Source organism: Salvelinus sp. IW2-2015, linkage group LG36 (genome assembly GCF_002910315.2).
Source record: "Salvelinus sp. IW2-2015 linkage group LG36, ASM291031v2, whole genome shotgun sequence".
NCBI classification, from domain to species: domain Eukaryota; kingdom Metazoa; phylum Chordata; class Actinopteri; order Salmoniformes; family Salmonidae; genus Salvelinus; species Salvelinus sp. IW2-2015.
In genome coordinates this window covers 14,073,503-14,092,658 of record NC_036875.1, presented here as the reverse complement: position 1 = coordinate 14,092,658, position 19,156 = coordinate 14,073,503, and the positions used below count along the sequence as shown (strand labels likewise).

General features: G+C 42.2%; 1 pseudogene; it reads right to left on the bottom strand.

Moving 5' to 3' along the window:
* Positions 1-3,153: 3,153 nt before the first annotated feature.
* LOC112067969 (uncharacterized) lies at positions 3,154-5,737 on the bottom strand (annotated as a pseudogene).
* Between the last annotated feature and the right edge of the window lie 13,419 nt (positions 5,738-19,156).

The following is a 19,156-nucleotide window of genomic DNA, read 5'->3' as shown; positions in this document are numbered from 1 at the left end:
CTGATTAAAGAAGCAATACAACTGGCTTTCTTTAGACTAGTTGAGTATCTGGAGCATCAGCATTTGTGGCTCAAAGTTATAGGCTCAAAATGGCCAGAAACAAAGACTTCCTTCTGAAACTCGTCAGTCTTGTCTTTTTCTGAGAAATTAAGGCTATTCCATGTGAGAAATTGCCAAGAAACTGAAGATCTGGTACAACGCTGTGTACTACTACCTTCGCAGAACAGCGTGAACTGGCTCTAACCAGAATAGAAAGAGGAGTGGGAGGCCACGGTGCACAACTGAGCAAGAGGACAAGTACATTAGAATGTCTAGTTTGAAAAACAGACACCTCACAAGTCCTCAACTGGCAGCTTCATTAAATAGTACCCACAAAACACCAGTCTCAACGTCAGCAGTGAAGAGGCGACTCCGGGATGCTGGCCTTCGAGGCAGCATAACAATGTCTACACTGTATTTCTGATCAATTTTATGTTATTTTAATGGACAACAAATGTGCTTTTCACTCAAAAACAAGGACATTTTGAAGTGACCCCAAACGCTACACGGTAGTGTATGTTCTTGGTGGCACTGCTGAGACATTAATGCACTCCAGACCCGAAAGGTTGCAAGTTCAAATCCTGAGAGAATTTAATGTGAAATGTGTTGTTTTACAGCAGGTGTTAAACTCATTCCATGGAGGGCAGTGTCTGCAGCTTTTCATTCCTCACTTGTACTCGATTGATGAATTAAGGTCACTAATAAGTAAGGAACTACACCCCTCACACTGCCAAAACACCAGCTACGCGGGTGTCGGCTATCGCGTGTTGATCTGATCACTTGATCTGATTTAATCTAGGCCATAATGTCAAGTGTCCCTGAGCACTGCTACTTTTTCTTAAAACCACTTAAGGATACACACCTTTTTTCCCCATTTTCGCCTAAAATTACATACCCAAATCTAACTGCCTGTAGCTCAGGACCTGAAGCAAGGATATGCATATTATTGATAACATTTCAAAGGAAACACTTTGAAGTTTGTGGAAGTGTTAAACTAATGCAGGAGAATATAACACATTAGATCTGGTAAAAGATAATACAAAGATTTTTTTTTTTTCATCTTTCTTTGAAATGCAAGAGAAAGGCCATAATGTATTATGCCAGCCCAGGCACAATTTAGATTTTGGCCACTGGATGGCAGCAGTGTTTGTGCACATTTTTAGACTGATTCAATGAACCATTGAATTTCTGTAAAAATGTTTGTATCAAGACTGCCCAAATGTGCCTAATTGGTTTATTAATAAATGTTCAAGCTCATAATGGTGCTTTCTCCTCAAGCAATAGCATGGTATTCTTTCATTGTAATAGATACTCTAAATTCAACAGTGCAGTTAGATTAACAAGAATGTAAGCTTTCTGCCAATGTCAGATACGTCTATGTCCTCGGAAATGTTATTGTTACTTACAACCTCATGCTAATCACATTAGCCTACGTTAGCTCAACAGTCCGGCGGGGGACCCACCGATCCTGTTTGTGCCATAGGCGCATCAAAAGAAGGCTATCCTATACGTTTAAATTCAATTGCAAGTGAGGCATGCCAAGTTAATTTGCAGGACAGGCCAAAAAGTACCCAAGCGCATTGCATTTGACAGTAAATATATAGCAGAACACTAATACATACACTACCGGTCAAAAGTTTTAGAACACCTACTCATTCATTAGGTTTTTCTTTATTTTTACAAATGTTTTCCTACATTTTAGAATAATAGTGAAGACATCAAAACTATGAAAAAACACATATGGAATCATGTAGTACGCAAAAAAGTGTTAAATCAAAATATATTTTATATTTGAGTTTCATCAAATAGCCACCCTTTTGCCTTGATGACAGCTTTGCACACTCTTGGCATTCTCTCAACTAGCTTCACCTGGAATGCTTTTCCATCAGTCTTGAAGGAGTTCCCACATATGCTGAGCACTTGTTGGCTGCTTTTCCTTCACTCTGCGGTCAGACTCATCCCAAAACATCTCAATTTGGTTGAGGTCGGGTGATTGTAGAGGCCAGGTCATCTGATGCAGCACTCAATCACTCTCATTCTTGGTAAAATAGCCCTTACACAGCCTGGAGGTGTTTTGGGTCATTATCAATTGTTTTTAAACAGGACAGTCTCACTAAGCACAAACCAGATGGATGGTGTATCGCTGCAGAATGCTGTGGTAGCCATGCTGGTTAAGTGTGCCTGTAAAATCACAGACTGTGCTTTGCTGGTGACACTACCACACCATAACACCTCCTCCTCCATGCTTTACGGTGGGAAATACACATGCGGAGATCATCTGTTCACCCACATCGCGTCTCACAAAGACACGGCGGTTGGAACCAAAAATCCCAAATTTGGACTCAGACCAAAGGACAAATTTCCACTGGTCTAATGTCCATTGCTTGTGTTTCTTGGTCCAAGAAAGTCTCTTCTTCTTATTGGTGTCCTTTAGTAGTGGTTTCTTTGCAGCAATTTGACCATGAAGGCCTGATTCACGCAGTCTCCTCTGAACAGTTGATGGTGAGATGTGTCTGTTACTTGAACACTGTGTAGCATTTAATTGGGCTGCAATTCCCGAGGCTGGTAACTCTAATGAACTTATCCTCTGCAGCAGAGGTAACTCTGAGTCTTCCTTTCCTGTGGTGGTACTTGTGAGACTTGCTTCAGTTTCATCATAGCGCTTGATGGTTTTTGCGACTGCACTTTCCGGATTGACTGACCTTCATGTCTTAAAGTAATGATGGCCTTTCTTTTCACTTTTCACATAATATGGACCCGGTTGTTTACCAAATAGGGCTATTATCTGTATACCACCCCTACCTTGTCGCAACACAACTGATTGGCTCAAACGCATTAAGAAGGAAAGAAATTCCACAAATTAACTTTTAAGAAGGCACACCTGTTAATTAAAATGCATTCCAGGTGACTACTTCATGAAGCTGGTTGAAACAATGTGCAAAGCTGTCATCAAGGCAAAGGGTGGCTACTTTGAAGAATCTCAAATATATAATATCTTTTGATTTGTTTAACACTTTTTTGGTTACTACATGATTCCATTTGTTATTTCATAGTTTTGATGTCTTCACTATTACTCTACAATGTAGAAAATAGTAAAAAATAAAAATAAAAATAAAATTGAATGAGGAGATGTTCTTAAACTTTTGACCGGTAGTGTATATTACTGTAAAAATCTACCGTATAATGACTATAAAATGTACCACTAAATTAACAGCAATGGCTAACAGTGTAGTTTCATGTTATCACATGTTGAAGCATACATGAAATATGTGACATTTCACATCTGAAATCATGTGAAAACGTGTTTTTGGAACATATGAAGTGTTTTGAAATGTCACATGAAGTGTTCATATGAAAAGCCACATCATCACGTGACCGCTCCCCTCCTCCTCCTTCATCTGCTGTAATCTCTCTACGGTCCATGTGTCTCTCTCTCTGAGAAAAGACTGAAGCTCAAGTCCTGTCCCAATGAACCACACTTGGCTGGCTCTGGAAGTTGACTGGTTTGTGAGGACACAGATAGTTGACAGTTGTTTGATATGGACATTGAAAGGCAGTCAGGTCTGAGCAGAGATTCACGTTGTTGGTATTCGGTTATGAAGAGAGGACATTGAGGGTGGTTGGACACTGTCTCAGAGGTGGTCTTAAGCTCTGTGGACGGGACAGTGGGATAGGACGGAGAGGGTTTTGGATGGGTGTAGGAGCACCTCTGTTTTAGAGGATGAGGAAGAGGAGAGGGGGATGAGAGAGGACAGATCGGCAGCGGCCCCTCGTGTCTCGTACCCTCCTCCTCCCCCACTATTTATCTTCCCCTCCGTCTCGATCACTGACTCACTGTCATCCTTACTCTCTCCATCCTTTCCACTGCTTCCCGAAGGTGACGATGGTGGAACTAAATGCCCTGAGGGAAACCGTTCCTCATCGTAGGACCAGGTTCTCCTGGTGTTGTATTTATCTCTGCAAAGAGTCAGACAGTGTTAATATGTTTTAAATGGAATATGTTGATAAAAAAACAGTCTTAAATCAAGAGACCGTTGCACCTCTTCTGACACCATGTGTGAGCCTGTGACTAAGGTCACCTCATACAATCCCCCATAAGGGAAAACCCCTCAACACTAAACCATTGCTGTGGTCAACGCTTCACAATGGAACAAATCAAATAGCGAGCGGATTGGAAACAACCTAGCTTTTATTAGCAGCGTGTTAGCCTAGACTCCCCCTCTACTTGACACATTTATGTTAATTCAGCAATGTGGTTTAAGTCATGCCCACGCTATTAACGGTTCCTTGTACCTCGTCTTTGTGACAATATATGTACAGTAATAACAATCATGTTTCCATGGCACATGGTTTATGAACTGACACACAAAACAACGCTGTATTCAAAACTTAAGAGTTTTTCAATTTAAATGATTATACAAAATTCTTGCAACCAATAGAATGTTATGCATATGGGGGATACAAACCATCTGTTTTTTTATGCTTGATGGCTCACTGTTCGTTGTTGGCATATCCTGCCTAAGTGTGCCCACTTTGCCAATGAAGTAATCATTAAAATAATTGGCAAAATCAAATGGTTGTGATGAATAAGCCATCTGATTCAATGAAAGTTGGAGTTGAATTGGTCTTTCTGCCCATAATTTAATTTAAAGTACTCAAGTGTTTTCCCACTCCAGCATTATTCATACAGTATCATTGATCTTGGCTTCATAATAGTTCTTCATTCTGTTTAGTTTAGTCACATCATTTCTCAATTTGCAGTAAATCAGATGTGCAACCAAACTTATTAGCCACTCCTTTTGCCCCATCTCTTTCAGCCACACAGCTTTTCAATTCCTAATCAATCCATGGAGCCTTAACAGTTCTGACAGTCAGTTTCTCAACAGGTGCATGTTTATCAATAATTGGAAGAAGCAATTTCATAAATTCATTAAGTGCAGTGGCTGGATGCTCCTTATTAATAACATCAGACCAACAAATAATATTTGTAACATCATCCACATAAGAGTCACAGCAAAATATTTTGTATGATCTCTTCTACACTGTATCATCCAAGGAATCATCTAAATGAGTCTCAGAAATGGCTTATGTATGAATGTTATCTGATGTTAGCAAGTTATTGATTTCATGAACCTTATTTCTATGTTTACAAATATTAATATGGGCTATTTTCATCCTTTTCCTGGGTAGCTTCTCAGAGATAGACATAATATGGAAAATACCAAACAAAGCAAGAGAAAAAAACATTCAGCAGTCCATTAACCAGTTGGTATGTGCAACTGTGTGTCTGCTGCAGGATTGAAGCTACGAACCCATCCCTTCCAGGCTCAAGCACTCTGGTAGCTTTCATGGACGGGATGTTATTTTCTCTTATGGCACACAGCTTCCGGATAGTCCTTGTTGAGGAAGATGTACGTTCCTTTCAAGTTCTTGGTTCTTTCGAGAACAGCTACCTTGCCCTTTAACCTCATGAACTTCACCACTGTTGGCCTGGGCCTGTCACCTGGACCGGTTTTCCAATCCTGTGGGCGCGCTCCACCTCAATCTTCCTGTGGTCCAGCTTCAGTTTCTCAGAGATAATTTCCATCACTTTGTCTTCAGACTTCGTCCAGAGCTCATGCGGAGATTCTGCAATTCCATCCACAACAATGTTGTTCTGCCTTGATTGTCCCTCGAGATAATCTGATTTCTCAGTCATTGTTATCATGGATTCCCATACAGAAGTGATGTCCTTCCTCAGTGACTTAAAGACTGCTGCCATCTTACTGTTTTCCTGTTAAACTCATTGAGCTGACCCTAGGAGAACTACAAACTCTTCTTCAGGTCCTGGACCTCTTTGGTCAGGTTGTCCATTCTTTTATTAGTTGACTCCACCAGTATTTGGAGACAGCACTTGAAGCTATTTTCTCATTGTTGTAACAACTGCTTGTAGAACTGTTTTTGTTTGTTTAAAAGTTCCTTCACCTGTGATAGAGAGACACCACTGTCCTCAATGGTACTCCCACCGGCGTTTGTCTTTGTCATGTAGCAACGTTGGCTACGCTGTTATTCCTCGCAGTTCCAGACAGGGCAGGTCGCAGGGAAAATGGAAACAGCAACAAACAGCAAGGATTTATACAGTCACAAGCCCGGAACAATCCGCAGTCCCAGCCACAAGGGCTAACCACGTCACGGGCTGCGTTCAAGCCCTCAAGGAAACCCTGCTAGCTTGATAGGCACCTAACAGTGGCAGCTAGGCTAGCTGCTACACCAAGCAGCTCATCAGACCCTTGATCGGCAGGATGCCTGGACAGATACTATAGCAGTGGTCCCAGCAACTGTTGCCAACTGCGTCACAGGATCCAAACTCAAAAGGTAGCTCAGGGTTAAAGTTTGGGGAAGATAATTTTCACCATAAAAATGCACGTTTATAATAAAAGCATTACATGCATAATTGCATTTGCGGTCACTTTTGATAATGGTGTTGTCTAGCTAATGTCACAACTCCCGCCGAAGTTGGCTACCCTGCCTGTTCGGGCGGTGCTCGGCGGTCGTCGTCACCGGCCTACTAGCCGCCACCGATCCATTTTTCCTTTTCTGTTAGTTTAGTCTTATTAGTTGCACCTGTTTCTATTTGTGTTTTCTTGATTTGCTCGCCTATTTAAGCTTGTGAAGCCCGCTCTTGTTTGTGCGGGATTATTTTGTGTTCACGTTTTGAGTTGGACGTGTTGTTGTGTTACCCTGTGTTTTGGGTTGGTCAGTGTTTTCCGCCCTGTGTTTGGGCAGGACCATTTTGTGCAGGAATAAATTGCCATTTTTCCTTGAACCCTCTGCTCTCTGCGCCTGATTCCTACCTTCCACTCCTAGTCAACCGTGACAGCTAATGGAACATTTGCGCTTATAACCTACTGCTGTGTGCGCATTGCTGCACTTATAATGTGAAGAAATAGCCTAATAAACATTTTAAGCTAAACGTTCAGATCTGTTGCGTTGCAAACAAGGTTTTTTGATGCTAGTGGTTGTTTTAATTTGGGATCTATCGCATCCCACAACTGTCCCAGACTGTGTTTGGAATATTTATTTCTCGCACAGAATAGGTCTACTTTGGTACTATGGGATATAGTAGATTGACATAGGCTAGTGCTTTGCTGTTTGTTAGGCCTACTCATCTTGATGGCTGACGAAAAGTAAATGTGGACAGTTCTTCCAATATCTTCAATATGCACCTCGGAATTGGATAAGGACGCGTGCAGTTGCGTCCCCGATGTGTCTGTCTTCACTTGTAGCCTGAGAAAGACCCGATCACGTGATGGAGAGTCATGTGAGTAAGAGGTGTGAGTGAGATGAGAGGTGCTTCGGAGGGCAGTATTTAGGGAGAAGGGCTGCAAAAGGCATTGCTTTTTTTAGGGTGCATTATAGCCACACAAAGGGATGCCTATCAAGTGCTTCTCAAATTGTGAATGAGAGACTGACGAAGTGTGTACAGTCTGCGCAAAAAAACCAAATCAGAGCTCAGGCCTTTCAAGAAACTTTTTCAAATCATCATTAGTCTCATCCTGCAGCCTTACAATGTATTAAACATCTAAACGTATAGCCTAACGTTTGTAACACAACTATAGTTACATTAATAACTCTAAATTAAGCATATAGGGGTACCTATTTCTTTGTTACCCGCTCAACACAGAATAGCCGCATGTGCGCACTTCCTCAAATGGTTTGGAGAAAATGTCCTTTCTATTTTATTCATCTTTTTTTATTGTATTTTTCACACTTTAATTAACCTTTTCTCAATCTAGGGGGTGCTGTTTCCACTTTGGAAAATATCGTCTCCAAATTAAACTGCCTCATACTCAATTCTTGCTAGTACAATATGCATATTATTATTACTATTGGATAGAAAACAATCTCTAGTTTCTAAAACCGTTTGAATTATGTCTGTGGGTGACCAGAACTCTTTCTGCAGCGAAATCCATGACAGGAACTGCGAAGGTCTGAAAACGAGGCTCTGTTCTCAGATCAGTTTAAAGCTCTGTATGTATCCTATGGGTCGACATGAACTGCACCCGCCTTCCCTGGATGTCAGTAACCAATGAGAAGTGGAATGGAGTGTCTACGTAGTTCTCAGAGCTTATAAAAGGCCAAGGAACGAAGTGAGCTCTCTTTTCGTCGTTCGTCATTGCGCAAAGCAAGACCTCAAGATGGCATTTTGAAACGCTCAGTTATCGGCCTTAGCTATATCCGTCTGTAATTTAATTCGATATAGGTGTTAGAAACATCATAACGAAGTTATTTTAAACCGAGTTATATCAGTTTATGCGAGTATATTGCTATTTTCGGAATTTCCTTAGTATTGCGTTTGGGGATTTGGGCATGTTGTGGCCACATAGCTATTGTTAGCTGCTAATTCCGAAGTTGAAGACGACGTTTTACAACCAAGCAACGATTATTTTGGACAAAGGACACCTTGCCCAAGATTCTGATGGAAGCTCGTCCAAAAGTAAGAGCTATTTATGATGTTATTCCGTATTTATGTGGAAAAATGTAAACGCATTTGTCCGCCATTATTGCGGCACTAGTCTGGCTGTAACGCACACTGTATGTCTAGTAACGTTAATTTAAAAAATCTAACTCAGCGGTTGCATTAATAACTAATGCATCTTTCATTTGCTGTCCAACCTGTATTTTTTAGTCAATCTAATCGATAAATAATCGTAAACTTAGGTGCCTTTCCAAGATGGCGCTGGCCAGAATGCATGACCTGTTGCCACTGATCACATTGTATAGCCAGTTTGTGCTGCTAAATATGCACATTTTCGAACAAAACCTATATGCATTGTGTAATATGATGTTACAGGACTGTCATCTGACGAAGTATATCAAGCTTAGTAAAATTATATATCTTTTGCTGTATTGTTACGATCGCTAACCTGTGCTGCTGGTAAATTGCTTGTGTTTCTGGCTATTGTGCTAAGCTAATATAATGCTATATTGTGTTTTCGCTGTAAAACACTTAAAAAATCTGACATATTGGCTGGATTCACAAGATGTTGGGCTTTCATTTGCTGTACGCTGTGTATTTTCAGAAATGTTAAGATGAGTAATTAGGTATTTGACGTTGGTCTCTGTAATTATTCTGGCAGCTTCGGCACTATTTCAGATTGCAGCTGCAATGTAGACTGTGATTTATACTGAAATATGCACATTTTTCTAAAAAAACAATATGCTATACAATAAATATGTTATACAGACTGTCATCTTATGAAGTTGTTTCTTGGTTAGTGGCTATTTATATCTTCATTTGGTCGAATTAGTGATGGCTACTGATGGAGTAAAAATCTGGTGGAGTAAAAAAAGTGGGTCTTTTGCTAACGTGGTTAGCTAATAGATTTACATATTGTGTCTTCCCTGTAAAACATTTTAAAAATCAGAAATGATGGCTGGATTCACAGATGTGTATCTTTCATCTGGTGTCTTGGACTTGTGATTTAATGATATTTAGATGCTAGTATTTACTTGTGACGCTATGCTAGGCTATGCTAGTCAGCTTTTTTACTGTGGGGGGTGCTCCCGGATCCGGGTTTGGGAGGAATTAGAGGTTAAAATAATGCCACAGAATTCTAAGCAAATCTTGTCCTCTAAATTAACTAGTGTAGCCCACAGCCATATGGCATAGTCAGCTCAGAACCTAACATAAGGACAACTCAGAGTATGCTATTCTGTTCTTCTGAAATAGACCACATTTTCTTCATATCATGTTTCTTTACACCTGTCTAAAATAAACAATGGATTGACTGTGAAGGTGTAGGCTATATTACATGGATTTATTATACTTTTTCAAATGTAGATGTTACAAAGGTCTGCATCAGTGGCTTGTGTGGAAGCCAGGAGATGCTAAATGTGCTTATGTTAATTAACGGTCAATTACCGTGAGACCGACAGATATTTGCTTGACAATCACCGACTGACGAAATTTTGTGACTGCAGCAGCCCTTGTCATGAACAGTGCTTGTGCCCATAGAAATGCTGGAAGGGGTGCCCTGAGTGAAAAAGTTTGGGAACCCCTGCATTAGAGAGACAAAGAAGAGGGGTTTGTTTTAAAGGTGCAATATGCAGAAATCACTTTGCCATTTCTGGTTGCCAAAATTCGAATAGATCACTTAATTTCAGTTAATGTGACAAAACAAACAGTCATTGTGTAAACTGCTGTGAAATATATTTTCCATAACATAAAAAGTTGTATTTTCAGCTGTTTGAAACTGGTGTACAAAACCAGAAGTTTTTAATAATAAATAAAAAGACGCAAAAACGAAACTTAAGAACGGGAACCATAGACATAGCGCACATTGAACCAATCTACTGCTTCTTAGACTTGCTTTCAATGAGAATGACAGATCTGTAACTCACATTTCTATATGAATGTTTTCAGGTCAGCCAAAAAATTACCTATCTTTGTAGTTACAGCTTTAACCAAAGAAGAGAGAGAAGCAGATGGCGGGGGCTGCAGCTGTCTGTTAAACACTCTGCCCTTTCTGTCTTTGTGACCACAGCACAACCACAGGCACATGTATCACAGTGGTGGCGTGTGTGTGTGACAACAGAGGGGAGGCATATGCGACACCTGCAGCTCTTTCCTGTGTTGCGTCTCCACTGTGAGCCTCACGTTGACATTTTACCAAGACCTAAGCTAAGGTTTGTGATGTGACTTAATGCTATGAGTTACCCAACACTTTTCAGACAGTGTTACTTTGTCCCAAATCCCTGCTGATTGAGTAACCTGCTATCCAGGGAGTTTTGCCTAACCACTGTGCTTCTGCATCAGCATGTCTTGCTCTTTGGGGTTTTAGGCGAGGTATCTGTAAAGCACTTTGTGACAACTGCGGATGTAAAAAGTGCTATATAAAATACATTTGATTGATTGATTGAAGCCAGGGCTAGAATATCTGTATCAGTCTATAGCTTAACAGTATTTCAGGAAGAGGTCGTTTCAGACAGATGAATCCAGTGTGAACCAGTAGGGCTGTACAGAGCCCAGACAGCATCACAAGAAGACACAAAACCACTGAGACCTCTGTGTCTGTGAAGAGAGAGCGTCAGGGCACAAAGACCACTAACATGGATTCATGTGTGTACACCCATGCGCGCACACACACGTGCCTGCGGTGTACTTAGAAGTAGTAGAGGTACAGTGTGATTGGCTGTAGGAAGAGTTCCTGCTGCATCTCTCTGGGCCGCCTAAGATACTTACGGAGACACAGTACTCTCTGCTGGGGGCCAGGTCCTTCAGAGTCTTACCCTTCAGAGACACCTTGTCCACAAAGTACTGGACACAACAGATACCATCAAAACCATGCCAGGGTTTTTTTCTGCACAGAAAGGTATTGGGTGGGCAAAAATGTAAAATGAATACAAAAAATATATTTTGTAAATATTTTTCAGGATGGAAAAACATAGGATGTTATACACTGCTCAAAAAAATTAAGGGAACACTTAAACAACACAATGTAACTCCAAGTCAATCACACTTCTATGAAATCAAACTGTCCATTTAGGAAGCAACACTGATTGACAATAAATTTCACATGCTGTTGTGCAAATGGAATAGACAAAAGGTGGAAATTATAGGCAATTAGCAAGACACCCCCAAAAAAGGAGTGATTCTGCAGGTGGTGACCACAAACAACTTCTCAGTTCCTATGCTTCCTGGCTGATGTTTTGGTCACTTTTGAATGCTGGCGGTGCTCTCACTCTAGTGGTAGCATGAGACGGAGTCTACAACCCACACAAGTGGCTCAGGTAGTGCAGTGGCCTGCTGGAGGTCATTTTGCAGGGCTCTGGCAGTGCACCTCCTGGCACAAAGGCGGAGGTAGCGGTCCTGCTGCTGGGTTGTTGCCCTCCTACGGCCTCCTCCACGTCTCCTGATGTACTGGCCTGTCTCCTGGTAGCGCCTCCATGCTCTGGACACTACGYTGACAGACACAGCAAACCTTTTTGCCACAGCTCRCATTGATGTGCCATCCTGGATGARCTGCACTACCTGAGCCACTTGTGTGGGTTGTAGACTCCGTCKCATGCTACCACTAGAGTGAGAGCACCGCCAGCATTCAAAAGTGACCAAAACATCAGCCAGGAAGCATAGGAACTGAGAAGTGGTCTGTGGTCACCACCTGCAGAATCACTCCTTTTTTGGGGGTGTCTTGCTAATTGCCTATAATTTCCACCTTTTGTCTATTCCATTTGCACAACAGCATGTGAAATTTATTGTCAATCAGTGTTGCTTCCTAATTGGACAGTTTGATTTCACAGAAGTGTGATTGACTTGGAGTTACATTGTGTTGTTTAAGTGTTCCCTTTATTTTTTTGAGCAGTGTATATATATTGTTTATAACAAATAACAGTCAAGGACAATCTAAAAATTAAAAAGTATGCATTCAGGAATATTTTTGTTATTGCATGAGGCTCCCATTGATTTTATTATAATGTTCGATATATTCAGATATAGTAGCATAAGCCATGGCCCAATGTGTAGAATTGCAGGAAATGTGCTTTAAAACTGCTAAATGTTCTCTTAGCCTCGTGGCAAAATATGTAACATTGAAGCAAATTAGCTTTAAAACAGCTAAATTGTATCACTGCGACCAACAGCTAGGCCTCTAAATTTTTAAATCAGCAACCACATTATTGGCCACGCCAACCACCTAAGTCCCATTTTGATCCAGAAAAATCCCTGCATGCATCATGCTTGAATGCACTGAAGAGACATTTAGCACTGAAAAAAACAACATTTAATGCATTAAAAAGCACCTCTGATGATTTAGTGAGTGCTTGATAATGAGTTTGAATCTGTCACTCAATTTCAAATTGACCCATATGGCACAGGTTTTGGGTCTTCAAAGGTTTGGAACATCATAAAGAAGTTTAAGTGTACGTATCATGCTCTTCCTGTCCTTACTGTTGCGCCATCCCTGTTGCTGTTGCTTCTGATGTGGAGTTTGTAGCTGAACCTGTTGTAGACATCTCGTTGGCCATCCACAGGAGGCCTCAGGTCCACACAAAGTGCTACCACAGGCTCTCACTCAAGGGTAGATCCAGGTGGGCTACAGGACACACAGAGGGACAAATGAGCTTAGTGACTGTTGTGCAACCAGGCTTTTTTTTTTTTTTAAAGGCCCACTATGAGGTTGGAATATTACTGTGAAATTGCCAAAATCATGATAATGCCATTTTAGTCTTAAACCTGTTTGAAAAGACCGCCTGAAATTTTTGCCTGTTTTGGTGGGATGGAGTTTTTGCCCGACTGGTGACATCACCAGTCGGTAAACCAGTTAATAGAACAGTAAGAAAGCGTTCCAAACCTCTCTGCCAATAACAGCTGGTTTTCCATTTCCCCTCTCCACTCAGAACACTCCCAGACAGTCATTAATAAATTATCTTGAGAAATTGCTCTTTGCTTAGAAGCTATTTTTGTTTCTTGTTGACCATTTTAATTGAAAACAATCACTATAAGGTACTTAATCGTTCCTCAGAAATTATTTGATATCAAGATAAAAACGGCTGTATTGGACTTTAAGGTTGAGTAAGTAAGAATTTTGTCCACAAACGTACCGACATTTATATGATATGTAAATAGTTTATGATTTGTAAACACCAATGTGTAGGATACTTTTGTTGGATACTTCTCCCTATTAGCTGAAAGCATATATTTTTTAAAGACATTTTTGCTATCACACTTGCTGTTGGGTGCGAACAGATACCTAAATCATGGTAATTTGTTGTGCAATGTAGACTTCGACTCCCTCCGAGGCATGTGTTGCTAGGCAACACTCCTGCAATTGCTGGGGCAGGCCTGCTTCCTCCGTAGATAAAGCCAGTGTGAGAAACTTGCTAACAAACACTTGTGCTATGAAACTAAATAAATACTGCACTCTGACCCACAACATATTTGCTACATTCATTATACTGTTAGACAAAGCAAGGAAAGTGAACTTCAATACGCGATGTAGCCTAGTTTTATTGGAATTTGCAACTGTTTGTAAGAAATTAATATGCTAGGTTCTGACACGACTCACTGCATCTTGAAAGTCTCTCCAAGGGGACCAGATGTTTTTAAAATGGAGAACGTATAGGTGCAAGCTCTGTTAGTGCTACTGAACACAACTCCAAAGTATTTTAACTTTAACCCTGAGGAAATGCTGATACTCATTGTCGTTGATGAGTTTAAAGCCATCTTGGTGGGTCGGGCGTGAGATTTGGTTCCCCAATACAGCGAACACCTGGCTGTAGTAGGTGGGGTTTCGGTCAGGCTACACACCAGAGGGGACTGCACATGCTCACAACCAGCACCTCTTCCCAAGTCTGTCCGACCCTTCCTCTTCTGTACAGGAGGGACAAAACATAGGGAATAAGAGAGAGAGAGAGAGAGAGGGGGGGAAAGAGCAGTTGAAGACTAGCTGAAGTGTTTTGAACTTTTGTTACCTTTAACTAATCTGCTTACTTGTTGGCGAAATATTACAATAGTAACTATGGGTATGTATCATTGCATTTAAATGCAGGAAGACACTCCCAGTACTGTTCTGACAAGTCTATCTTTATCTACATGGTGTAATTACAGTATTGAATCTCCCAAAGAGCAAACGCCTCAAGGGAAGGCTGTTTTGGCTTGTTTAAGATATTTAGGGATTAGGGAGTGAGAGAGATACTCATACAGATCACAGAATGACACACTCACACCCACAAGCAAACACATACCTGTCAGAGCAAACCTTCACGAGGTAGTACACACCCCTGGCTGCCACGTCAGGATATGGACAAAATGGCTGGAGAAGAGAGTCACATTGATTGGAGCAGGCAGATCACACACTGCTGAGAGAGACAGAATTATATTAGGATATTTCACCTCAGAAATACGGTAATGGCTACAATGAAGCAGTAGAACTTGTGAAAAATACAGTGCATTCGGAAAGTATTCAAACCCCTTGACTTTTCCACAAGGCCTACTGCTCTCAGCAGTGTGTGATCTGCCTGCTCCAATCAATGTGACTCTCTTCTCCAGCCATTTTGTCCATATCCTGACGTGGCAGCCAGGGGTGTGTACTACCTCGTGAAGGTTTGCTCTGACAGGTATGTGTCTGCTTGGGGGGGAATATATACGGCTGTGATTATAATCGAAGAGAAGGTACCACCCCAAAGCCGTAAACACGGGCACCCTCATAGATATCATCCTAACCAACTTGCCATCTAAATACACCTCTGCTGTTTTCAACCAAGATCTCAGCGATCACTGCCTCATTGCCTGCATCCGTARTGGGTCWGCGGTCAAACGACCTCCACTCATCACTGTCAAACGCTCCCTGAAACACTTCAGCGAGCAGACCTTTCTAATCGACCTGGCCCGGGTATCCTGGAAGGATATTGACCACATCCCGCCAGTAGAGGATGCCTGTTTTTTTTTTATGCCTTCCTCACCATCTTATTTAGAACCAGGAACAGATATAGCCCTTGGTTCTCTCCAGACCCGACTGCCCTTAACCAACACAAAAACATCCTCTGGCGTTCTGCATTAGCATCGAACAGCCCCAGTGATATGCAACTTTTCAGGGAAGCTAGAAACCAATATACACAGGAAGTTAGAAAAGCCAAGGCTAGCTTTTTCAAGCAGAAATTTGCTTCCTGCAACACAAACTCAAAAAAGTTCTGGGACACTAAAGTCCATGGAGAATAAGAACACCTCCTCCCAGCTGCCCACTGCACTGAAGATAGGAAACACCGTCACCGCCGATAAATCCACTATAATTGAGAATTTCAATAAGCATTTTTCTACGGCTGGCCATGCTTTCCACCTGGCTACCCCTACCCCGGTCAACAGCACTGCACCCCCCTACAGCTACTCACCCAAGCCTTCCCCTTTTCTCCTTCTCCCAAATCCAGTCAGCTGATGTTCTGAAAGAGCTGCAAAATCTGGACCCCTACAAATCAGCCGGGCTAGATAATCTGGACCCGTTCTTTCTAAAATCATCTGCTGAAATTGTTGCCACCCCTATTACTAGCCTGTTCAACCTCTCTTTCGTGTCCTCTGAGATTCCCAAAGATTGGAAAGCAGCTGCGGTCAAACCCCTCTTCAAAGGGGGGGACACTCTTGACCCAAACTGCTACAGACCTATATCTATCCTACCCTGCCTTTCTAAGGTCTTCGAAAGCTAAGTCAACAAACAGATTACCGACCATTTCGAATCCCACCATACCTTCTCTGCTATGCAATCTGGTTTCAGAGCTGGTCATGGGTGCACCTCAGCCACGCTCAAGGTCCTAAACGATATCTTAACCGCCATCAATAAGAAACAATACTGTGCAGCCGTATTCATTGACCTGGCCAAGGCTTTCGACTCTTGTCAATCACCACATCCTCATCGGCAGACTCGACAGCCTTGGTTTCTCAAATGATTGCCTCGCCTGGTTCACCAACTACTTCTCTGATAGAGTTCAGTGTGTCAAATCGGAGGGTCTGTTGTCCGGGCCTCTGGCAGTCTCTATGGGGGTGCCACACGGTTCAATTCTTGGACCGACTCTCTTCTCTGTATACATCAATGATGTCACTCTTGCTGCTGGTGAGTCTCTGATCCACCTCTACGCAGACGACACCATTCTGTATACTTCTGGCCCTTCTTTGGACACTGTGTTAACAACCCTCCAGGCGAGCTTCAATGCCATACAACTCTCCTTCCGTGGCCTCCAATTGCTCTTTACATACAAGTAAAACTAAATGCATGCTCTTCAACCGATCGCTGCCTGCACCTGCCACCTGTCCAAACATCACTACTCCGGACGGCTCTGACTTAGAATATGTGGACAACTACAATACCTAGGTGTCTGGTTAGACTGTAAACTCTCCTTCCAGACTCACATCAAACATCTCCAATCCAAAGTTAAATCTAGAATCGGCTTCCTATTCCGCAACAAAGCCTCCTTTACTCATGCTGCCAACATACCCTTGTAAACTGACCATCCTACCAATCCTCGACTTCGGCGATGTCATTTACAAAATAGCCTCCAATACCCTACTCAAATAATTGGATGCAGTCTATCACAGTGCCATCCGTTTTGTCACCAAAGCCCCATATACTACCCACCACTGCGACCTGTACGCTCTTGTTGGCTGGCCTCGCTTCATACTCGTCGCCAAACCCACTGGCTCCAGTCATCTACAAGACCCTGCTAGTTAAAGTCCCCCTTATCTCAGCTTGCTGGTCACCATAGCAGCACCCACCTGTAGCACGCGCTCCAGCAGGTATATCTCTCTGGTCACCCCCAAAACCAATTCTTCCTTTGGCCGCCTCTCCTTCCAGTTCTCTGCTGCCAATGACTGGAACGAACTACAAAATCTCTGAAACTGGAAACACTTATCTCCCTCACTAGCTTTAAGCACCAGCTGCCAGAGCAGCCTCACATATTACTGCACCTGTACTAGCCCATCTATAATTTAGCCCAAACAACTTCTTTCCCTACTGTATTTATTTATTTGCTCTTTTGCACCCCATTATTTCTATCTGCACATTCTTCCACTGCAAATCAACCATTCCAGTGTTTCACTTGCTATATTGTATTTACTTCGCACCATGGCCTTTTTTTGCCTTCACCTCCCTTATCTCACCTCACTTGCTCACATTGTATACAGACTTATTTTTCTACTGTATTATTGACTGTATGTTTGTTTATTTCCATGTGTAACTCTGTGCTGTTGTATGTGTCGAACTGCTTTGCTTTATCTTGGCCAGATCGCAATTGTAAATGAGAACGTGTTCTCAACTTGGCTACCTGGTTAAAATAAAGGTGAAATAAAAAATAAAAATGTATGTGGACACCCCTTCAAATTAGTGGATTCAGCTATTTTAGCCAAACCCATTGCTAACAGGCATATAAAATTGAGCACAAAGCCATGCAATCTCCATAGACAAACATTGTCAGTAAAAATGGCCTTACTGAAGAGCTCAGTGACTTTCAACGTTGCACGTCATAGGATGCCACCGCTTCCAACAAGTCAGTTCGTCAAATTTCTGCCCTGCTAGAGCTGCCCTGGTCAACTGTAAGTGCTGTTATTGTGAAGAGGAAACGTCTAGGAACAACAACGGCTCAGCCGCAAAGTGGTAGGCCACACAAGCTCACTGAACGCTGAGTGCGTAAAAATTGCCTGTCCTCGGTTGCAACACTCACTACAGAGTTCCAAACTGCCTCTGAAAGCAACAATGAAGTGGGTTTCCATTGCCGAGCAGCCGCACAGAAGCCTAAGATCACCATGTACAAAGCCAAGGGTTGGCTGGAGTGGTGCAAAGCTCGCTGTCATTGGACTCTGGAGCAGTGGAAACGCCTTCTCTGGAGTGATGAATCATGCTTCACCATCTGGAATTCCGAAGAACGAATCTGGGTTTGGAGGATGCCAGGAGAACGCTACCTGCCCAATACATAGTGCAAAGTGTAAAGTTTAGTGGAGGAGGAATAATGGTCTGTGGCTGTTTTTCATGGTTCGGGATAGGCCCCTTAGTTCCAGTGGAAGGAAATCTTAATGCTACAGCATACAATGACATTCTAGACGATTCTGTGCTTCCAAATTTATGGCAACAGTTTGGTGAAGGCCCTTTCCTTTTCAGCATGACAATGCCCCCGTGCACAAAACGAGGTCCATTCAGAAATGGTTTGTCGAGATCGGTGTGGATGAATTTGACTGGCCTGCACAGAGCTCCTGACCTCAACCCAATCGAACACCTTTGGGAAGAATTGGAACACCGACTGCGAGCCAGGCCTAATCACCCAACATCAGTGCCTGACCTCACTAAGTCCTCGCAGCAATGTTTGAATATCTAGTGGAAAGCCTTCCCAGAAAAGTGGGGGCTATTATAGCAGCAAAGGGGGGGACCAACTCCATATTAATGCACCTGATTTTGGAATGAGATGTTCGACGAGCAGGTGTCCACATACTTTTGGTCTTGTAGTGTATACAATCATTGGGGAAGAGTCAATAGCGCATTGATGCCAAATTAAGTCGGCCAAATTAAGTCGGTTAAGATGGCGTCACGATTTGATCCGAGCTCTTATTCTTCTCTCATGAAATTGCACTTACATTACAATAAATAAAACCGACATACAAAAA